The sequence below is a fragment of the Triticum urartu genome, chromosome 1, assembly GCF_003073215.2.
Source record: "Triticum urartu cultivar G1812 chromosome 1, Tu2.1, whole genome shotgun sequence".
NCBI classification, from domain to species: Eukaryota; Viridiplantae; Streptophyta; class Magnoliopsida; order Poales; family Poaceae; genus Triticum; species Triticum urartu.
The window spans coordinates 235,432,719-235,457,279 of NC_053022.1; positions in this window are offsets into that span (position 1 = coordinate 235,432,719).

Genomic DNA, 24,561 nt, shown 5'->3' on the forward strand with positions numbered 1-24,561 from the left:
CCGTCACGGAGGGCCATGTCAAAAGGCTAAGGAAGGCCGGATACCTGTCCAAAGACATCGCGCACCGGCTTCCTGAGGAGGGGCAGCTTCTCCCCACCCCAAGGCCCCATGAGAGGGTAGTATTTCTTCCCCACTTCCTCCGCGGACTGGGTTTTCCTCTCCACCCATTTGTCCGCGTGCTCATGTTCTACTATGGCCTAGATTTCCACGATCTGGCCCCGAACTTCATCCTCTATATCTCGGCGTTTATCGTCATGTGCGAGGCTTTCCTCTGCATCCGCCCCCATTTCGGCCTCTGGCTCAAAACCTTCAACGTCAAGCCAAAGGTGGTGCGCGGCAACCAGGCGGAGTGTGGAGGTGCCATGGCGGGCAAAATAGCCGACATCCTATGGCTCGAGGGCTCCTTTGTGGAGACCTTGAAGGGGTGGCAGTCAGGGTGGTTTTACATCACCGAGCCATGCGATCCGAAGTGGATCGCAGCCCCTGAATTCCGATCCGGACCCCCTACGCGGCTCACGTCTTGGAAGGAGATGGGCTTGTCATGGGGCGACGAAGAAGAGGTGACCGGAGTGCAAAAATGCATCCAGTCCCTGGTGAACAAGCAGCTCAAGCTTGTCAACGTAGTCTAGGTCATGCTCGTCCGCCGGATCCTTCTGTGTCAAGAATGGGACTTCAATTTGTGGGAGTTCAACCCGGCGCAGCACCGATGTCGGAGTAAATGGCCATGGGTAGCCTAGCCGGCTTCCCCTGGCACTTCTGCAAAAATTACGAGCCCGCCTAGCTCTCAAAAATCCAAGACACGGGGCCGCCTTCCCCCCGCCGGCTGCGATCTAGGCCGGCTTTGGGAAGGCGGTCCGACTTCAACCTTCATGAGAGGGCCGACTCCAAGAAGCCAGCTACGAGAAAGCCGACTCCTTCAAGCCGGCTCCCCATAAAGTAGTCAAGACCGTACCCACAAAGTTTGCACCCACCTAACGGCGGTGCGACGGGGCATGGCTACAGAAGAGCCTGCCACCCCCGAATCCCGGAGCACGCCTGGCACAGTGCGCCGTACGAGGTAGGCATGACCCGTCCGGCGCAGCACTGTTGCCATGTTGACCCTGGCGTCACCCACGACGGGCCGCCAGCGTGGCCCACAGGCGGTGGGCCCCTTAGAGCAGGGAGGCGGCCGAAGGCGGCCGCGCTTCCAACCAGCCGGCCCAAGACGGAGCCGGCTCCGCCAGCCGGCTCGCCGCTTCCCTCGAAGAGGACGCCCCATTAAGGAGACAAGACGCGGTAAGGCTACAGCGATCACCCGGCAGGCGGCGGTACTGTAGCCGCGCCTACCACGATGAAGCTCACGTCAGCAAGATGAAGCCACAGTGACCAAGGAGTTGACAGCCGGCGGGACCCACCAGCCGGCGGGCCCCAGCAGTCGGCGCAGAAGCCGGCGAGTGCAGTCACAAACGGCTGGGCCCCGCGCCCAGCCGGATTACCATTGTACCCCCGGGGGGGTAGGCCTATATAAACCCCCCGGGGCACCCATGCAAAGGGTTCGATCCCCTGCTAGTTCTAGAGACGATACAAGGAGAAGAAGCAGGCTAGCCGTGCCCTTTCTTCCTCCTCCTCCCCCAAACAGCTCAAGGAGCGTTGTGTAGCTACTCGACTCATCTAGTGAGCATGCGGAGACCCCGCAGAGCAGCAGTAGGGGTGTTATCTCTTCGGAGAGCCCCGAAGCTGGGTAAGAGCCGTCGGCGTGCGTGTCTACGCCTCATCCCGCTTCCAGGCACCGGCGATGTCTTACTGGTTCCCACACAGATAAGCCACCCGTTGGCATATGTCGCACCTACCACCCGACAACCGAACTCTGAGCGGGCTCTTCGACACGATGCACGAAGATGTCTGGAAGGGGCTAGCCAAAGGCGCCGAGGCTCCCACATCCGCCTCCGAAGACCGCGGATTCAGCTCGCAGCGTCCTGCTGGTGAGGTAAAATATTTTCATATTTTACAGGATGTTAAGTTTTCTACATAGTTTGACTCTATGCGGGATCTAAACTCCCTCACCTTTGACAGGATTGGCAGGCGAAGTCCGGACTGATTAACTGTCCGACTCCCTTGCCCGAAGACCCAGCCCCTGCTCTCCTAGTGAAGCTGCTGGTTCTGGCACCTTATGTGGTGCCGGAGAAGAAGGCCAAGAATAAGAAGGCCACGGGGACTCGAAAGAGTTCCCGGCATATGGTGGTGTCGGACTCGTCGTCCGATGAGTCCGAGATGCACTCCTCCCGTGAAGACGAGGAGGAGGAAGAAGATACCTCTCCCACTCCAGCGGGGGGAGGAAAGAAGAGGAAGGCCGCCCTAGTAGGGGAGGCCGAAGGGTCCAAGAAGAGGAAAACCTGTCCGCCGGACTACGCCCCCGACGCCGACGAGGACGAAGAGGAGTGGCCGGACAGGGCCAAGCGTCCGGCGAAATCGTAAGTGTTCGGATACCAGAGTAACTCATGATATTCCTTTTGTTGCACAACTTTCCCTAATGTCGAATATAATCATGCAGCCTGCCCAAGGACGGGCTCGACAAGTCATCGAGCGGCTCCCTGGATTCATCGGACGTGAATTCAGTTCCGCCCGCTGCCTCCCCCTGTGCTGTGGATGACGCCGAAGTGGCGTCGCGACAAGCTCCGGGGCAAGAGGAGGTGGTCCAGGAGGAGCCGCGAGGCGACCTCCCGGACTCCAGGAGTAAAGGGACAAGACCCCCCAGGGCTCCAAGTCCGGCTTTAAGTCGGACACCGCGCCGGAATCATCAACGGTTCCGGACCGCGGCAGGCGAACTCCTGCCAAGAGGAGCAAGCCTATTGAGCCGGCGTCCTCCGCCCAACCGGAGGCGCCGGACAATCTACTGGAGGTGCTTAAGGGCGCCTCCATCGACGAGGAGCACCGTACCATTATGAGTACGGTGGTCCAGAAGGTTCGGTCCGCCAAAAGCGGACTGACTGAAGCTTGTGCTAGCCTTCTAACAGGCTTCGAGGTAAGTAAAAATATGTAAAAATATTACCGCATAGACAGTAGCCCCTGATGCTCTGTTTGGCGTTCGGAAAGAAAAGCCGAATAGAGGATCTATTAAATATCGCAGGAGTCTAACTAAAAAGGAGTCAATATACGTATGCAGGCTTCGCTGCTGGCCACCGCCGCACTGACTGCGGAGGTGGGTGCCCTGAAGCAGGGCCTCGAGCGGACTGAGCAAGAGCTCGGCCTTGCCAAACGGCAGCTCGAGGAGAAAGAAGGTAAGAGATACCTTATAGAAAAAATGCCTATAAGAAGACGCAATTGCAAAAAATGATAGGAGTATACTACTTATTGTAGGGGCCACAACTGAGGTGGCGACCCTCAAGCAGGCGCTGTCCGAGGCCGAGAAGAAAGCGGCCATGGAGCGCACCGAGCGGGAGACATTTGAGGCGCAGGTCGGCGAGGTGCAACAAGAGCTTCAGGCTCTCATGAAAAAACGTGAGAGTTTGGAGCTCGACTCGAAGACGCGAGCGTCCGAGCTTGCTGCGGCGCTTAAAACTGCCAAATCTGCCAAGGCCGAAGCCCAGAAGGCCCTCCAGGAATTGGATGCGGTGAAAAAGATAGCGGCGGGTAAGGTATTCTCTATGCAAAGCAGACATATAAAAGTAAACTACTTGTTACTTACCCGCATCCGGAGCTCTCCAGGGGCATTCGCAGATCTTCCCCGCAGCGTATCTGATGTCGCCGCATTCTACCGAGCCGAGGAAGGCAGCTCGACGGAGAAGGTGTTCTGGTCTCAGTACACTGAGGCCGGACACCCTGTGCCCTTGAGCGACCAGCTGAAGCAGCTGGTCGGGCTCCACAAGGCGGCCGAACAGGCCCTGAAGGGCTTCATAGTTCGGCTGTGGCCTGGAGAGGCCCTGCCTGGGAGCTACTTCGGACTGGTGCGGCGGCTGGTGGAGGCTTGTCCAAGGCTCGAGGTCATCAAGCGCTCCATCTGCATTGAAGGTGCCCGTAGGGCCCTTGCCTGTGCAAGGGTGCACTGGGGTAAGCTGGACGGTGAGAAGCTTGTGAGGGACGGGCCGCCGCCGGGGAAGGAGCATCGCAAGCCCGAGAACTATTACAAGGATGTTCTGGCCGGTGCCCGCCTTATGGCGGATGAATGCACCAAGGATGTAATTTTTGAATGAACTCGCTCGTGTTATCTTGTGTGCTGAAAACTTGTTCATATGCGCTAAGCAATGCTTGAATTTAAAATATTACTTTCTGTGCGGCCGTTTATCAAAAAATTGAGAGATGGCCAGTCGTCGGCTTCTGCCCCCATGCCACTAGTGCTGGGGTGTTCGGGATAAACCTGAGCGCTCTTTTCCCCATGATTGGGTCCGTCGAGGGAGGCGCTCAGCACAACGAACAAGGCAATCGGACTATAATGCTTGAACACTCTCACTTAGCCATAGAACTCTATAATTTTAAATTTCGGCGAAGCCCCTAGTATTCGGAAGACCGAGTTCGGGGCGCTATCCACGCCTTGGACGGACAAAGCCGGTTCCTCGCTCGAAGCGGCATAAGTCTTTAAGGACTCGAAAAACCTCTCGAACAGCGACCAGTCTCTTGCCTCATCATGACAGTCAGTTTTAGCTTTCTCTACTGAGGTGCTCAGCCCAGCTCAACTGGGGCACAATCGCAGTAGTTCTCCTAGTGCTACCTTAGCCGATATAGCGGAACATAAGGCACCAAAACATAGGAGCCGGGCAAACCCAACTATTGACCCAAATCATGATTCGGAGCCGATGCATATAGTGCTATAAGTTCGGGGTGCCGCACTTGTGAAAGTGTACGGACTTCTCACGCCATATTGATGGGTACTGAAGCCCCTGGCGTATTTTTGCCGTACCACAGTGTACGGATGCAACATGTTATTGATAAACATATATATAAAAAGAGGATAATGCAAAAAATAGACAAAAAGCTATGCATTGTTTATAGAAAGGCTGCTATGAAAGTGGAACGATACAAATAGTGCGATAAGCAAAAGAAATTGGACTATTTAACATGTCCTGGCCAGGGGCAGGCCGCGGAATTGTATTAAAAAACAGGTATACTGCTCGCAATAGAGACCACCTGGGAGTTCCATAATGCGGCATGGCTTGTCTACTTTCCTGGATCTTGCATCGTTTGTGTGGTAGTTGAATTGCCAAACGGGTCATCCAAAGTATGGAGTCCTGAGAGTAAGAAAAAAAGGAATCCGGCAGCCCCTGGTGCGGTTTAAGCCGTATTTCGGGCGTGCCGTGATAGTGCCCCTTCCCCTGTGCCCATGGTATTTCAAGAGCGTAGTTATGTACGCGAAGCACTAGTTTCGCTATATCGCGAGGGCTAGGGTTGGGGCTGCATTGCTACGCTAGCTCAGAACGTGCCAGACAGTCTTGTTGTAGGGTACTCTAGGCGCGCTTGATAGTGTCCAGCTTTTTGAAGGCCGAATTGGAGAACTGCCTAGAGAGGCTGCTTTGTACTTCTGCTGCGAGCGCTGCTGTGTGCTCCTCCGTTCGGAGGGAGCGTTCAATGTTCCCATTGACCGTGATTACTCCTCTAGGGCCTGACATCTTGAGCTTGAGGTATGCATAGTGCGGTACCGCGTTGAATTTTGCGAATGCGGTTCGCCCGAGCAGTGCGTGATAGCCACTACGGAACGAGACTATGTCGAAGATTAACTCCTCGCTTCGGAAGTTATCCGGAGATCCGAAGACCACTTCCAGTGTGACTGAGCCTATACATTTGGCTTCTACACCTGGTATGACACATTTAAAGGTCGTTTTGGTGGGCTTGATCCTCGAGGGATCTATGCCCATTTTTCGCATTGTATCCTGGTGAAGCAGGTTCAGGCTGCTGCCGCCGTCCATGAGGACTCTTGTGAGATGAAATCCGTCAATGATTGGGTCTAGAACCAATGCGACGAAGCCGCCATGGCGGATGCTAGTGGGGTGGTCCCTTCGATCAAAGGTGATAGGGCAGGAGGACCATGGGTTGAACTTTGGGGCGACTGGCTCTATCGCATATACGTCCCGTAACGCACGCTTCCGCTCCCTCTTGGGGATGTGGGTTGCGTATATCATGTTCACCGTCCGCACTTGCGGGGGAGATCCCTTCTGCCCATTGTTGTTCGGCGGCCTGGGCTCCTCCTCGTCGTCGCTATGCAGCCCCTTGTCTTTGTTTTTGGCTCTTAACTTGCCTGCCTGCTTGAACACCCAACAGTCCCTGTTGGTGTGATTGGCTGGCTTTTTAGGGGTGCCATGTATTTGGCACAAGCGGTCGAGTATTCGGTCCAAACTGGACAGGCCCTGAGTATTTCTTTTGAATGGCTTTTTCCGTTGACCGGATTTGTAGCCTCGGAATCCGGCATTAACTGCCGTATCCTCGTTGCTGTCGCTGGTAATGCGGCGCTTTTGTTTGTTCCGACGCGACCTGTCACTTTTGTCCTTGGTATTCGAATTACCAGGGTTCTTGGTTAAGTTGTTGCTGCGAGCTAGCTAGCTGTCTTCTCCCGCGCAAAAGCGGGTCATGAGTGTCGTGAGGGCTGCCATAGATTTCGGCTTTTCCTGTCCCAGGTGCCGGGCAAGCCACTCGTCGCGGATATTATGCTTGAAGGCCGCTAAGGCCTCTGCGTCCGGACAGTCGACTATCTGGTTTTTCTTTGTTAGGAACCATGTCCAGAATTGCCTGGCCGATTCCTCTGGCTGCTGAATTATGTGGCTTAGGTCATCGGCGTCCGGTGGTCGCACATAAGTGCCGTGGAAGTTGTCAAGGAATGCGGCTTCCAGGTCCTCCCAAGAACCGATTGAGTCTGCTGGCAAGCTGTTGAGCCAATGTCGGGCCAGTCCCTTAAGTTTGAGTGGGAGGTATTTGATGGCGTGTAGATCATCACCATGGGCCATGTGGATATGAAGGAGATAATCCTCGATCCATACCGCAGGATCTGTTGTGCCATCGTACGATTCGATGTTTACGGGTTTGAAGCCCTCAGGGATTTTATGATCCATTACTTCATCTCTGAAGCATAGTGGGTGTGCGGCGCCTCTGTATTGGGCTATATCACGACGCATCTCGAAGGAGCTTTGTCTGTTGAGTTCGGCCCGGCCGGATTCATTGCATCTAGAGTGACGATCACCGTCACATGCCGTGGGGCGCCTGCGCGATCCATAGATCGATCTTGTTTGCCTTGCCTTGTCCTCTAGTATGTCGCGCAGGTGGGGTGCATTTTCCCGTGCCTTAGTATGCTTGGTGCGGCGCCGGGGCATGGCTTGAGTGGAGGGCTGAGAGGCCTCTCTGTCGCGACCATGAGGTGGCCGGTCGGCCATGTCATGCGCTGGTGATGTAGGTGCTTCCTCCTCTAGTCGGGGTAGCAGCTTGCGCTTTGGGTAATGCTTGGAGGGGCGTTCGAGTTCATACTCTTCGGCCGCAAGGACTTCAGTCCCTCTGTCAGCTAGCAAATCCTGATCAGCTCTAAGCTGTTGCTGGTTTTTCTTGAGGCTTCTTGCCATGGCCGTAAGCCTGCGTTTAAAATGCTCTTGTTCGGCGGGATCCTCTGGCACGGCAAACTCATCATCGTCGAGGCTTGCCTCGTCTTTGGAGGGAGGCATATAATTATCGTCCTCAACCTCTTGGTCCGCCGCCCTCTCGTGAGGGCTGGCTTCTCTATCCTCCTGTGCTGAATCTTGCTGGAGGGGGTGTTCTTCGGCGCTATCCGGAGTAGTATCATCTCCCGTGCCGGAATCACCGTTTTTGCTTTGGCGGGATTTAGAGCGGCGCCGCTGACGCCGGCGCTTGGACTGTTTCTTAGAGGTATCGTCCCCCGCTGTTCCATCGCCATCTCCGTCCTTTGGAGTGTCCACCATATATATGTCATATGACGAGGTGGCCTTCCAGCGCCCTACAGGTGCTGGTTCTTGTTCGTCTCCTGCATCGTCGTCCATGCCGTCGATGTCTTCGGAGTCGAAGTCAAGCATGTCGGTTAAGTCGTCGACAGTGGCTACGAAGTGGGTGGTGGGTGGGTTTTGAATTTCTTCATCGTCCGTATCCCAACCTTGCTGACCTAGTCCGGCCAGAGAATTCAGGATGTCGCCGAAGGGCGAGTGCTGAAAGATGTCCGCGACGGTGAACTCCATTATCGGCGCCCAATTGGATTCGATCGGCAGCGGCGCGGGGGGCTCGGAGTTCGGAGAGGAATCCGGCTCCTGGGAGTCACGGGCCATGCGGAGTGCGGAGCTGGAGTTCGGCTCGATCGCCTCTGAGATCGCAGCCCCTGAGGCAGCGTCCAACCACTGATCCTCGATCGGCGCAGTAGGCTCCGAGTCAATGGTCGGAACCGGTGCGTGTGCGGCCTCCAAAGCGCTGTTCGGCGGTAGAGCTATATCATGCCCATCGAGACAGTGCGGCGCGCTTGGCTGTGGCTCGAATCCGTCGAAGATCAAGTCCCCGCGGATGTCAGCCGTGTAGTTTAGGCTTCCAAACCTGACCTGATGGCCAGGGGCGTAGCTTTCGATCTGCTCAAGGTGGCCAAGGGAATTGGCCCGCAGTGCGAAGCCGCCGAAGACGAAGATCTGTCCGGGGAGAAAAGTCTCACCTTGGACTGCATCGCTGTTGATGATCGAAGGAGCCATCGGGCCTAAAAGAGACGACACAGAGGAACTCTCAATGAAAGAACCAATGTCGGTGTCAAAACCGGCGGATCTCGGGTAGGGGGTCCCGAACTGTGCGTCTAGGCCGGATGGTAACAGGAGGCAAGGAACACGATGTTTTACCCAGGTTCGGGCCCTCTTGATGGAGGTAAAACCCTATGTCCTGCTTGATTAATATTGATGATATGGGTAATACAAGAGTAGATCTACCACGAGATCAAGGAGGCTAAACCCTAAAAGCTAGCCTATGGTATGATTGTTGTATGATGAAGTTGTCCTACGGACTAAAACCCTCCGGTTTATATAGACACCGGAGAGGGTTAGGGTTACACAGAGTCGGTTACAATGGTAGGAGATCTTGAATATCCGCATCGCCAAGCTTGCCTTCCACGCCAAGGAAATTCCCATCCGGACACGGGACGAAGTCTTCAATCTTGTATCCTCATAGTCCTGGAGTCTGGCTGAAGGTATAGTCCGGCTACCCGAACACCCCCTAATCCAGGACTCCCTCACTAATCCTTCAAGGTAGTTTTCATTGTGTTTAATTACTAGAACGATGCGTGTTATCAAACCATCTTAGGGCTAGTGCACTTTGTTGTGTGGGCGGTACTTGCTACTTTTGTTTGATAGTGAATCATGCGAACCCTCTTTGAGTTATGGAAACAGATGTATCCTCACCAGCTTTTGATGTAATATATGGCATGCTTAGATGTAAGTTTGAATTGTTTATCATATCAACATGGCTTGTTTGATGATTCTTGGTGTTAGTAGGCTAGCTACAGTGCGAGCTATAGTACGTGCAAAACACTCACCGAAGAGAAACGTTGGGGCTGATGAGCTCATGGTATGCTTATAGGTCCAATCCATCGTCGATCGGCCAATAGCTCAAGCTCCTAAAATGTAGGCTTAGCAATCGATCGACACAGATACATTCAGGCCTCATTTGGTTCATAGGGTAGGAAAATCATAGCAATAGGAAAGTCATAGGAAATGAGGTGACATATATATTAAATCCTATGAGTAGGAATAGGAAAGGAGATGCCCTTTGAATGAGATGCATCTTGAATGAGATGCATTTCCTTTCCTATTCCTATCTTAAATCGTTGCACGTAACATCAATATGCATTTGTATGAGTAGTTTATCTCGTGAGAGAAAAGGATGAATGAGGGAAGGCCTTATTTGCAAATGTGGAGAGGGGTGTGGGTATCTTTTTGCAAAATTGCCATAGTTTTCTTCCTATCCGTCAGATATAAATCGGACGACCTATATTGCAGGATGGCAGGCACACCATCTTCACCAACTCTGTTTTTATAAGAGTAGTAGAAGAGAGATAGAGATAGATAGATAGATTATTATTATTATAAGAGTAGAGATAGAGATTAGGGAGCTGGCAGGCGGTTCCTTGTACGTCACATTCGTGTCCATCCACTAGCCCGGAATTAAAGCACACACGACATTTACAGCAACTGGGATTAGTTGTTTTCTAGGCACATGGACCAACGCGCACTAGCCGACCTCATCGCCCTTTTTCGAGCACGCCTTCGACAAGTACGTGCGTGACATGCGTGCATGCAAATCTTGTGTGACCAAACCGTGCTGAAAGTGCAACTATCCCTGGGTGGTTTTGGTAATTCCTAACAACATATAGCTCATTGAGCTAACATTATTCCAAGATTAATATTTCAGGAAAAGCTCAATGAATGGCATGGCATGGATGAGGAAAGTGGATCCCTCAAAATTCTAAGGACAAAAAGTTTGGCTCAAGCTTGAAGCTCAAGACTCTACATTTTATATTTTAGTGATCCAAGATCACATTGAGTCTATAGGAAAAGCCAATACTATCAAGGAGGGATGAGGTGTTGCTTAATGGCTTGCTTGCTCAAAGTGCTTAGTGATATGCTCCAAAACCCTCAACTACCTTCCCACATCCACATATGACCTAAACCAAAAGTCAAACTCGGCCCCACCGATTCTATCTATCCGGCGCCACCGAGTTTCAGATGTCATAGCCACTGCCACAAACCCTAGCAAATCGGTTTCACCGATAGGGATCTCGGTCTCACCGAGATGGGATTGTAATCTCTCTGTGTATGTCCATTACCAAAATCGGTCCCACCGAGTTTGTGTAATCGGTCTCACCGAGTTTGCCTGACCAACTCTCTGGTTAGCTTATTACCAAAATCGGTCCCACCGAGTTTGTGTAATCGGTCTCACCGAGTTTGCCTGACCAACTCTCTGGTTAGCTTATTACCAAAATCGGTCCCACCGAGTTTGTGTAATCGGTCTCACCGAGTTTGCCTGACCAACTCTCTGGTTAGCTTATTACCAAAATCGGTCCCACCGAGTTTGTGTAATCGGTCTCACCGAGTTTGCCTGACCAACTCTCTGGTTAGCTTATTACCAAAATCGGTCCCACCGAGTTTGTGTAATCGGTCACACTGAGATTACGTTATGCCCTAACCCTAACCATATCGGTCCTACTGAGTTGCATCTCAGTCCCAATGAAAATCCTAACGGTCACTAAGTTTGCTGAATCGGTCCGACCGAGTTTAACCATTCGGTCCCACCGAGTTTGGCAAATTGTGTGTAACGGTTAGATTTTCTGTGGAGGCTATATATACTGCTCCACCCACTCTTCATTCGTAGAGAGAGCCATCAGAACATACCTACACTTCAAATACACATTTCTAAGAGAGAACCACCTACACTTGTGTTGAGGTCAAGATATTCCATTCCAACCATATGAATCTTGATATCTAGCCTTCCCCAAGTTGCTTTCCACTCAAATCTTCTTTCCACCAAATCCAAATCCTGTGAGAGAGAGTTGAGTGTTGGGGAGACTATCATTTGAAGCACAAGAGCAAGGAGTTCATCATCAACACACCATTTGTTACTTCTTGGAGAGTGGTGTCTCCTAGATTGGCTAGGTGTCACTTGGGAGCCTCCGACAAGATTGTGGAGTTGAACCAAGGAGTTTGTAAGGGCAAGGAGATCGCCTACTTCATGAAGATCTACCGCTAGTGAGGCAAGTCCTTCGTGGGCGATGGCCGTGATGGAATAGACAAGGTTGCTTCTTCGTGGGTGGAGCCCTCCGTGGACTCACGCAACCGTTACCCTCCGTGGGTTGAAGTCTCCATCAACGTGGATGTACGATAGCACCTCCTATCGGAACCACGACAAAAACATCCGTGTCTCCAATTGCGTTTGAATCCTCCAAACCCTTCCCTTTACATTCTTGCAAGTTGCATGCTTTACTTTCCGCTGCTCATATACTCTTTTGCATGCTTGCTTGAATTGTGTGGAGATTGCTTGACTTGTGCTAAGATAGCTAAAATCTGCCAAGAACTAAAATTGGGAAAAGGCTAGATTTTTATTTGGTCAAGTAGTCTAATCACCCCTCCTCTAGACATACTTTCGATCCTACAAGTGGTATCAGAGCTTTGGTCTCCATTTGCTTTGATTTCCATAGCTTTTGGTGGTCATAGACTTGGTTTCACAACCTAGGAGAGTATGGCATCTAGCGAGGGAAATTATCAACGTAGAGGTCCTTACTTTGATGGCACTAATTTTGCTAGTTGGAAGCATAAGATGAAAATGCATATTCTTGGACATAACCCCGCTGTTTGGGCTATTGTGTGTATTGGCTTGCAAGGTGAATTCTTTGACGGGAAAGAACCGAACCGTGAAGCCACCGTGGAAGAGTTGAAAATGCTGCAATACAACGCTCAAGATTGTGATATCCTCTTCAACGGATTGTGCCCCGAAGAATTCAACAAAATCAGCCGTCTTGAGAATGCAAAGGAAAATTGTGATACTTTGATTGATATGCACGAAGGTACCGACTCCGTCAAGGAATCCAAATTGGATGTGCTTCAAAGTCAACTTGACAAGTTCAAAATGAAGGATGGTGAAGGTGTTGCTGAAATGTACTCCAGGCTTGCTCTAATCACAAATGAGATTGCCGGCTTAGGGAGTGAAGAGATGACCGATAGATTCATCATCAAGAAGATCCTAAGATCCTTGGATGGAAAATATGATACCGTGTGCACATTGATCCAAATGATGCCAAATTACAAAGATCTCAAGCCAACGGAAGTCATCGGAAGAATTGTTGCTCATGAGATGTCACTCAAGGATAAAGAGGAACTTCACAACAAATCAAGTGGTGCTTACAAAGCCTCATGTGAAGCCCCCACATCATCGAGTGAGAAACAAACCTTCAATGAAGAATTGAGCTTAATGGTGAAGAACTTCAACAAGTTCTACAAGAGTAGAAGCAAAGAGAGAAGCTCCAAGTCAAGGTCCTACAATGACAAAAGATCTAGTCGAGAGCGAAACTGCTACAATTGTGGAAGGCCTGGACACTATTCCAATGAGTGTACGGCCCCCTACAAGAGAAGAGAAGATTCTCCCAAGAGAAGAAGTAGAAGAGAAGAATCACCATCGAGAAAGAAGGAGTAGAGATGATCGTTATGAACGAAGACCCTCACGGAGAAGCAAAGATTCAGAAAGAAAGGACAAGTCATCAAGGAGCTACACAAAACGAAGACATCAAGCTCATGTTGGTGAATGGGTATCCGGCTCTGACTCCGACAACCACTCCGAGAGAAGCTATCACTCCGACTCCGAATATACTCAAGATGAAGGTGTTGCCGGTCTAGCACTTGTGACAACCAACTCCTACGGCATATTTGACTCACCAAATGAAGGAGTTGGAACATGCTTCATGGCTAATGGCCCAATGGTATCACACCCCGAGTATGTTGATTTCAATAGTGATGAAGATGACTTGTTAGGTGATGATGATTTACTTGTTGACAACTCTAGTGATGAATACTGTGATGAAACGTCAATTAATCATGCTAATCAAGATAAAACGAATGACAATGATAAGGAGAAGATTGAGTCTCTAACTAAAGAACTAAACACTCTTAAGTTAGCTCATGAAACTATCTTAGGAGATCATCGAGAACTTTTAAGGACTCATGAGAAATTACGCTTTGAAAAGCTCAACCTTGAGCAAGAGCATGAGTTCTTAAAAGCAACAAATGATGATCTTCGTAAGAAAAGTTCTTCTTACATTACCAAGCGTTTACTCTTATCCACTTACATGCCTCAAGTCAAGTCTAGTAACAAGAACAAGAAAGATTCTTCCTCTAGTAGTGACAATAATCATGCTAAATCCAATATTGTTGCTTCTAGTAGTTCTCTTGATTCCACTAATGATTCTCTTAGCCAAGTTACACTTGAGCAAGAAAATAGCTTATTGAAGGGAATTATAGAGAAAGGTGTTTACAAGAGCCTTGCCGGAAGTAAGCAATTCGAGGAAATTGTACGCAAGCAAGGAAGGCTCCGGAAGAATCAAGGTGTTGGTTTTGAACAAAAGTTCAATGCCAATGGAGTTGAGTGGGAAGAAGATCAATACCCCAAGACGAAGTTTGTTCCTCAACAAGAGAAGTATGATCCTACTTCTTTCAAAGGACACAAGCTCAAGATGATCTTCCACCACAAGACCACAAGCAAAAAGGCAAGGACAAGCTTCAAGAGGAAATTGATGCATTTGAAGAAGCTCTTAAGGCCTTGGTCAAGTGGGTTCCCAAGACTACTTCAAGTTCCACTTCATCAAGTACAACTACAACACCGAGGATTCCCATCAAGATGGTGTGGATCCCGAAGAAGAAGAACTAGAGAGTTCTTGAGGGTGACTCCGCCAACATACTTCACTCTTATCATCTTGGCAAGAACAAGTGCAATCAACTTCCACATCTTGCACTAGTTCAAGGAGTTACAAACCCTCTTGTTGGTAAGACAAGGGACATTCTAACCTAAAAGCTTTCATAGACATCATCTTGTGTGTGCATCACTTTATGTCTATGGATATCCTTGTTTGTTCCTTGTGGGACTAACCCATGTATGTATTGAAAGTGAAACGCACTCCAATGGATAGCTTCAAATGATCTACATCAACATTGAGCATCCACACCTTCAACATCTACATGAAGTCATCATCGACAAAACCCAAGGTTAGTTCATCCCTCTTAGGGGGGATCTCACATCTAGGGGGAGCTTTACTCTAAGAATTGAGCTAAAGCAACTCTAATGGTGTGAACACAACAATGCTTTATGTAAAAGTGGTAACCCCACTTGTGCTTAAACGATGAGTATGACCTATGATCAAATGTTCTCATTTGACTCCTAAGTCAATATACTCATATATAGATGACCTAGTCATCGAAAATTGTTTGATAGATGCTAGAATTGGTTGTGCATGCTTTGCCACATATTTCAATTACCATTTTATTGTGTGAGCATGTTGATTGCATATTTTACTCATTCGAGGTCATCCACTTGTTGTTTTGATTGATTGGTTTTCTTTTTATTTTGCCAAGTGGATCGACAAGAATGCCTAAGAACCCTCTCTAGCTATCTATGCTTTTCTCATCTCAAACTCTATTCATGCTACATCACAAAATTTGATCAAGTCAGATTCGAACCACTCTGTGTGAGGAGCACTCGGAGTCCCCGATTCGTCATAGACTTAAACTTCCAAAACTTCTTTGTGCGTTTCGGTCTGACCGATTCATCCATTTTCGTCATACCGAGATCACTAAGTCGATCTAGGTTTTCAATCTCGGTGCAACCGATTTGAACCTTTGGGTCACACCGAGTTTCAGTAACTGATTGCAGTTATGAATCTCGGTGCCACCGAGTTGTTCCACTCGGTCACACCGACAGGGTCGAGCTATATATATCCACAGGAATTTTTTTGGAAATTTCTCCGAAGTCTTTTCGCCCGCGCTTAGCCTGCTCTGCCTCCAGGGTCTCCGGATCATCCTCCTCATCGCCAGTTGCCTCCTGCCGCTGGTCTCCGCCGCCGTCAACGGAAATCATTCCCGCCGTTGCCGCCGTAGCAAGTTCATCGCCGAACTAGGGTATGAACTTGATCATTGTGCTATCCTCAATCCGGTTCCTAGCACATTGTGTTTTCCATGAATCTTGCCATGATTGAAATGATCTATCCAGTCAAAACACTCCGTAGATTAGAGTTGAATTGAAAATTTAGGGTTAGGTTTCCGCCGAAACCATCTCGGACCCACCGAGTTGTGGAACTCGGTACCACCGATTCGGCTCAGGCCATTGCACATGTAATTTTCGGTCTGACCGAGAATTGCAAATCGGTGTGACCGAGTTCAGGACTTTGTGAAACCCTAGCAGTCTCGGTGCCACTGAACTGTGACTCGGTCTGACCGAGTTCACTAGTTTAGGTTCCAACAGCTGCTTCGGTATCACCGAGTTTACAAATCGGTTGATCTGAAATGCTTTATATGGAAAACTAAAACTAAGTTTTGATTCATTCTTTTGCAAAAACCTCTGCATTTTGTGATGCTCATCCACTCTATCTCATCTATATCTATTCACAGGGTCTGCTGTTAGTGTTTGCAATATGTTTGATCAGAGTGACAGCTAGAACAGGTCAGAGGAGCAGGTTCACCTGAGTGAGGGCACTAGTCCCTCCAGCAGTTCAGATGATATGTAGGAGAGGAAGGGCAAGACAACCGCTGATGCATTTGCCAGAGTGCCTAGAGCTCAGAGGTCTGCTGCAGTGCCTGTTCCAGATACCAGAGCCACGTCATCTACACCAGCTACAGCTTCAATGCCACCAGCTCCAGCACCAACTCCTTCAGCTCCATCCACATCAACTGAAGTCTTCGTCCAAGGAGCCATCTCTACGCCACCACCTGAAGACCAAGCTTGAGAGACGTTTTAGTGCTATGCTTTTTCTATGAACTTTTTGGTAACTTGTTGCCAAAGGGGGAGAAACATGTATAGATCATAGGCTTCGAGAGAGAGCGTTGCTTTTTATTCTCTCTTGCTTTGATGGTTGAACTTTGTTTGTTTTTGATTGCTTGAGATACCATGCTATTATCTGTGAGACATTGATGATCATGTGGTTGATCATAAGCTACACTTATGCTTGCTAGATGATATTATCTTACTTATCCTTATATGATCATTCACTTTGCTTGGTGATGAGTGCATGTATTCAATCTTCATTATTTTGAGCGCTCCACCAAGATGTATGTGACATGGAAGAGTAACCCATGATCCTAACTCATTGTGCATTTGCAGTCCAAAGCAAATCTTAAGATATGCACAAATTTAGGGGGAGCTCTTGCTTTTCACATACTTCTCAAAGTGACAATATCTTTCACTCCTATTATTATTTGTCGAAGCTTTGATCTATATGTTGTCATCAATTACCAAAAAAGGGGAGATTGAAAGTGCAATTGAAAGTGCAACTATCCCTGGGTGGTTTTGGTAATTCCTAACAACATATAGCTCATTGAGCTAACATTATTCCAAGATTAATATTTCAGGAAAGCTCAATGAATGGCATGGCATGGATGAGAAGTGGATCCCCTCAAAATGCTAAGGACAAAATTGGCTCAAGCAAGCTCAAGACTCTACATTTTATTTTAGTGATCCAAGATCACATTGAGTCTATAGGAAAAGCCAATACTATCAAGGGGATGAGGTGTTGCTTAATGGCTTGCTTGCTCAAAGTGCTTAGTGATATGCTCCAAAACCCTCAACTACCTTCCCACATCCACATATGACCTAAACTATGACCTAAACCAAAAGTCAAACTCGGCCCCACCGATTCTATCTATCCGGCGCCACCGAGTTTCAGATGTCATAGCCACTGCCACAAACCCTAGCAAATCGGTTTCACCGATAGGGATCTCGGTCTCACCGAGATGGGATTGTAATCTCTCTGTGTATGTCCATTACCAAAATCGGTCCCACCGAGTTTGTGTAATCGGTCTCACCGAGTTTGCCTGACCAACTCTCTGGTTAGCTTATTACCAAAATCGGTCCCACCGAGTTTGTGTAATCGGTCTCACCGAGTTTGCTTGACCAACTCTCTGGTTAGCTTATTACCAAAATCGGTCCCACCGAGTTTGTGTAATCGGTCACACCGAGATTACGTTATGCCCTAACCCTAACCATATCGGTCCTACCGAGTTGCATCTCAGTCCCACCGAAAATCCTAGCGGTCACTAAGTTTGTGGAGTTGAACCAAGGAGTTTCTAAGGGCAAGGAGAATAGACAAGGTTGCTTCTTCGTGGACCCTTCGTGGATGGAGCCCTCCGTGGACTCGCGCAACCGTTACCCTCCATGGGTTGAAGTCTCCATCAACGTGGATGTACGATAGCACCTCCTATCGGAACCACGACAAAAACATCCGTGTCTCCAATTGCGTTTGAATCCTCCAAACCCTTCCCTTTACATTCTTGCAAGTTGCATGCTTTGCTTTCCACTGCTCATATACTCTTTTGCATGCTTGCTTGAATTGTGTGGAGATTGCTTGACTTGTGCTAAGATAGCTAAAATCCGCCAAGAACTAAAATTGGGAAAAGGCTATATTTTTATTTGGTCAAGTAGTCTAATCACCCCCCTCTAGACATACTTTCGATCCTACATGTGCGAAGCGGAGCGGTAGGCTGTCGAACTGCAGCTTGCATCTTGCAGCCATGTCATCCACATGCAACCTAAAGGCGAATTCATACTTCGCTGGACTATACTATACAACTATGCATTGTTTGGCACGAACATTCCTTGGAGCTCGTGCTGCAACTGGAATACTCCATAGCCCACTTCCCTTCTCCTTCCTCTTCCACTGCCCACGCACGCCCGCAGGAAGCGACCGGTCAACCCTTATATAGGAGTGCTAGCACAAAAAGATGCATGCATGACCACTAAAATTTCCTTTCTCTTATCTCTATGAAATAAATGTGGCATGAAACTCAAAGACCTTCAAGTCTGAGTATAATGGAAATCACCGTCCTCCTCCAGCTCAACTTCACCCGCATCGTCGTCCTCCTGTTCCGGCTCCGCGTCGTTGTTCTCCTCCTCCGGCTCCATGTGCTGCTCCGCTTCCAACACCTCCTCGTACGGCTCCGGCTAGTCCGGATCCCAGAGGCAGGGCGGCTGCGATCCGGGCTTCGCGCCGCCTCTAGATTAAAGCGCCGCTCCGGCGGGAGTATGGCGTATCTCGTTACCTTCGGCCGGGCCATGGCTATCGGGCAACGACGACTAGAGAAGAGGTGGCAGGAGGGGAATGAATGCAGCTACTGTTTGGGTTTGCCGTCCGGCTTAAATAAATGCGCACCATCACGTGAACCCGTGGGTGCACAAATTATAACATACAGGTCTTCTTAAGGGGGCGTCATGTTACTGGTATGTGTGTGCGATTCTCAGAGACAGAGTGCGTGTGTGTGAATCTACTCTTCGGACATGTACTCAACCTTTTGCATCGGGATATAAGTATAATGGTATTACACTTTAGCTAGTGATTTACGTGGCCATGTTAACGTGGTTGTGTAAAACAATGTCACTTCTTGCTCGTGATTTGCGTTATATAATTATGAGAAGTTTGCTAACTACTAAAGTAAAGTGTAATTTGTCCATGTTATACAAGTAAATTAAGGTGATTGTTTATCATACGGGTAAGGTTGGACAAAGGGTGGAAGGTACAAATGCTCTGCCTAGAGCATGTGTGTGTGAGATGGAGTCTTAGTGTGTGTGTGTGTGGGTGGGTGGGTGGGTGCGTGTGAAGGAAATATGCCCTAGAGGCAATAATAAATTTATTATTTATTTCATTATATCATGATAAATGTTTATTATTCATGCTAGAATTGTATTAACCGGAAACATAATACATGTGTGAATACATAGACAAACAGAGTGTCACTAGTATGCGTCTACTTGACTAGCTCGTTGATCAAAGATGGTTATGTTTCCTAACCATAGACATGAGTTCTCATTTGATTAACGGGATCACATCATTAGGAGAATGATGTGATTGACTTGACCCATTCCGTTAGCTTAGCACTTGATCGTTTAGTTTGTTGCTATTGCTTTCTTCATGACTTATACATGTTCCTATGACTATGAGATTATGCAACTCCCGTTTACCGGAGGAACACTTTGTCTGCCACCAAACGTCACAACGTAACTGGGTGATTATAAAGGTGCTCTACAGGTGTCTCCGAAGGTACTTGTTGGGTTGGCGTATTTTGAGATTAGGATTTGTCACTCCGATTGTCGGAGAGGTATGTCTGGGACCAGTCTGTAATGCACATCACTATAAGCCTTGCAAGCATTGCAACTAATGAGTTAGTTGTGAGATGATATATTACGAAACAAGTAAAGAGACTTGCCGGTAATGAGATTGAACTAGGTATTGAGATACCGACGATCGAATCTCGGGCAAGTTGATGAAGCTATGTACCTAGGGTAGGGTCATGGATCTGTCCAACATACCCTCTACAAAGAATCAGAAGCAGTCGAAGGGAAACCATCATCCACTCAACCATGAAGATGTGCTCACTCGACCACCTTGAAGACACTCGACCACCAGAAGATGAGAAACCCTCCACTCTGCAACGGTCAGAACTTAAACCATAGCTTTATGGGCATTTACAACACTTTACTGCAGATGTTACCAGTAACGCCCCTCCTTTATGAGCATTGAACCTTGTGTAACAGAGGGGAGCTGGGGTCCTGGCGCACTCTATATAAGCCACCCCCTCCTCTGGGACAAGGGGTCGCACTTTCTGTAATTCACACACATATATTTAGTCGACCGCCTCCGGGCTCCGAGATGTAGGGCTGTTACTTCCTCTGAGAAGGACCTGAACTCGTAAAACTCGTGTGTACAACTCCTCCATAGCTAGGATCTTGCCTCTACATTCCTACCCCCCTATTCTACTGTTAGTCTTAGAACAACGACAGTTGGCGCCCACCATGGGGCAGGTGTCTTAGCGACTTGTTGGAGAAGTTGCAATTTTTCCGATCCCCTTCATTACGGTTCCAGGCAGAGGTTTGGCTAAGGGCCGCGAGATCCGTCTCGGCGCGCTCGTGTTTGTCGCCGACGACTCCGCTTGGCTTCAGGAGGCTCCACTCGATGTCGACGCGCTCCCCGCCCGCGGGGAGATGCACTTTCGCGCGTGCGTCCGCGGCGTCCTCCTACGGCAACCGTCGACCCAGTATCAATTGACTCCAGCAGTTTTCCCCCTCCCTGCGGCTCATCGGAGCAAACACTCCGGCCGGTCGAGGCTTCAGCGGTAGGTGAGGCATGCGGTGGCCCGCCAGTCGGCCACCCCTCAAGTCGCGGCGATCGAGCCCGACGAAACTCTCTACGGCCTGTTCGATCTGCCGACTGGCTCCGTAGAGACCGCATCCGAGTGCGACAGCAGCGACCCAGCGGCTGAAGTTCTGATGGTCAATGGACCACGCAGCCCTCCTGGCTTCACCCGTGAAGACGGAGGCGACGGGAACGGCGATCCGTCATGCGTTCATTAAGAGTACCGCCCCGAACCCCTCTCTTCGCAGCAGAGGGAGGAACTTCGCCGCCGGAACATGGATGCACTGCATACTCCTATAGTTGGAGAAACCCCTGAGGCCCAGGCCTTGGAGCAGGCGCGCTTGGCCAACTTGGATGAGCGCACTTGACGATCGCGCTCGGCAGCGCGCTCCCGAATCCAGTCGACGCCAACTTTTTCCTCCTCTGACTCAGGTATACCGAACCCCGATCCAGAATCTGGCAGCTGCTGCCCGGATAGCGGAGTCGATCCAACCCTCCCAGTCAGAAGCTGGTCGAGGTTTGGTGCAGATCCGAGCCTTGCTTCGGGCGGCGGGAGAACAGAATACGGTTGTATCTCAGTCGCGGAATAGGATCCACATCAGATCCGTGATTGCAGACATAGTTTAGTCGGCCCATTGCCCAAGATCACCTCCGAGGCATGAGGGATGTGGAGATGGACGAGATCAGTACAGAAACCGAGAGCAGTATGATCAGTGAGTCGATCATGATGATCGTCGTCGAGTGCCCACGCCTCCCCCAAGGAGCGGGTCATACGTGCCTCGACAACATGAAGTCAGACGCCCTCATAGTGTTGGGCGAGGTATTCCAGTCGACCCCAGGGAGCCAGGCTTTGATGCGAGATCTATGCTCATGCAGGGCTTGGTCGACAGAAACAGAGCTCACCGAGAGGGCCATGACAGAGATCCGCAAACCAGCAACAGGGTGCATGTCTCTGGTCCAGAGTGCTTCAGCAGAGCTATCAGAGCTGTGGTGAATCTCCCCAACTTCAGGTTGGTGTCTGGAGTTAGTAAGTTCACCGGAGAGTCCAAGCCTGACACTTTGCTTGAAGACTACCGAGTGGCTGTCCAGATTGGTGGCGGCAATGATGAAGTGTCCATGAAACACCTTCCTCTGATATTGGAGGGCTCGGCTAGAGCATGGCTGAATCAGTTAGCGCCTGGCAGCATCTATACTTTGGAAGATCTCGCCCGAGTGTTTGTCAGAACATTCGAGGGTACATGTAAACGGCCGACAGGTTTGACAGAATTATAGTGTTGTGTTCAGAAGCCGAATGAAACTTTGAGGGATTATATCCAGAGATGGATCACCCTACACCACACGGTAGAAGATGTGTCAGATCATCAGGCAATTTGTGCCTTTAAGGAAGGCGTCAGGTATCGGGAGTTGAATATGAAGTTCGGCCGGACAGGAAATATGACTCTGGCTCGGATGATGGAAATTGCCACCAAGTATGCCAATGGTGAAGAAGAAGAGTGACTCCAGAGTGGCAAGCACAAAGCAGTCGCCCATGAAGCCGGAGGAGGAAGCTCCGGTCGGAAACAGAAGCGCAAGGGCGAGCTAGCTGCTCCGGGTGAAGCCTTGGCTGTGGTTCAAGGAAAGTTCAAGGAGAAGCCCAAAGGGCCATGGAACCCCAAGAAAGTAAAAGATCAAGATGGAAATGTCATGTTGGATCTGCCGTGCCATATCCACACCAAAAAAGATGAAGAAGGTAATTTCATTTACCCGAAGCAGACCACTCGGCAGTGTCGGCTCCTAATCCTGCAGTTCCAAGAGAAACATCCCAAGGAAAAGGAGAAGGAGGCAGACAAGTCTGAGGATGAGGGAGAGGATGATGATGGTTATCCCCACGTGAATTCCACTCTGATGATTTTTGCTGACATTGAGAGAAAAAGTCGATTGAAAGTCATCAACAGGGAAGTGAACATGGTCGCTCCGGTGACACCCAATTACTTGAAGTGGTCGCAGACTGCCATTACATTCGACCAGTCTGATCATCCAGCGCACATCGCCACCCCTGGGAGGCAAGCACTGGTGGTCGACCCGGTGGTCGAAGGCACTCGACTGACAAAGGTCCTGATGGACGGTGGCAGTGGCCTGAACATACTGTATGCAGAAACGTTGAAGGGAATGGGCATTCTGAAGTACAGACTCAGTGAAAGCCATATGAGTTTCCATGGGGTCATTCCAGGCAAGAAGGCTGCATCCCTCGGTCAGACTGCGCTCGACGTGGTTTTCGGTGATTCAAAAAATTACCGCAAAGAAAAGTTGAAGTTTGAAGTTGTGGATTTCCAGAGTGCTTATCATGCAATTCTGGGCAGGCCAGCTTATGCACGACTTATGGCGCGACCATGTTACGTGTACCTCAAACTGAAGATGCCTGGTCCCAGAGGAGTGATCACTATCTCTGATAATCGGAAGAAGGCAGAAGAGTGCTTCCAGAAGGGCTCAAAGATCGCTGATGCCCAGATGGCCGTGGTAGAATTGCAAGAATACCGGAAAAATGCAGATCCGAGTGACTTGCTGTGAGCCAAGAAGCCAGCCACAGATTCAGCATTCCAGTCGTCTGGTGAAACGAAGTTGATTCACATTCACCCGACAGATCCCAATGCAGCTCTGACTCACATTTCAACTACACTCGACTCCAAATAGGAAGAAGCGCTCACCCAGTTCCTCCGTGAGAACTGGGACATCTTTGCATGGAAGCCTTCTGACATGCCGGGTGTTCCCAAGGGACTGGCTGAGCATCGTTTGCGAGTCGACCCGAAGGTGAAACCAGTCAAAGAGCATCTTCGACGGTCCACCATCCAGAAAAGAAAGGCAATCGGTGAAGAGGTGGCTCGGCTTTTGGCAACTAAGTTTATCCGAGAGATTTATCACTCTGAGTGGTTAGCCAATGTTGTCATGGTCCCAAAGAAAGATGATTCACCTTGCATGTGCATTGATTTCAAGCATATCAATCGGGCCTGCCCAAAAGATCACTTCCCTCTCCCTCGCATCGATCAGATAGTCGACTCGACTGCAGGGTGCAAGCATTTGTCCTTTTTGGACGCCTACTCCGGGTACCACCAGATCCGTCTGTACGGACCCGACGAAATAAAGACAGCTTTTATCACCCCGTTTGGGTGCTTCTGTTATGTCACAATGCCATTCAGTTTAAAGAATGCCGGAGCCACATTCATGCGGATGATTCAGAAGTGCCTGCTCACTCAGATCAGTCGGAATGTGGAAGCATACATGGATGACATTGTGGTCAAGTCACGTAAAGGTTCCGACCTACTGACTGACCTTGCTGAAACCTTTGCCAACCTCAGAAGGTATGATATCAAGCTCAATCCATCAAAGTTCATGTTTGGAGTTCCAGACGGAAAGTTACTCATTTTCCTTGTTTCCGGACGAGGAATCGATGCTAACCCAGAGAAAGTAGGCGCTATACTCTGAATGAAACACCCTGTGCGTGTGCATAATGTCCAGAAGCTTACTGGTTGCTTGGCCGCCCTAAGTTGATTCATTTCTCGCCTCGGTGAAAAGGCGCTGCCTCTTTACCGACTGATGAAGAAATCAGACAAGTTTGAGTGGACCCCAGAAGCTGATGCAGCGTTTGCAGAGCTAAAAGCCTTGCTTTCCACCCAGCCGGTGCTTGCTGCTCCAATCAGCAAAGAGCCTCTACTGCTTTATATAGCAGCCACTGGACAAGTCGTCAGTACAGTACTTACGTCGAGCGGGAAGAAGAAGGAAAA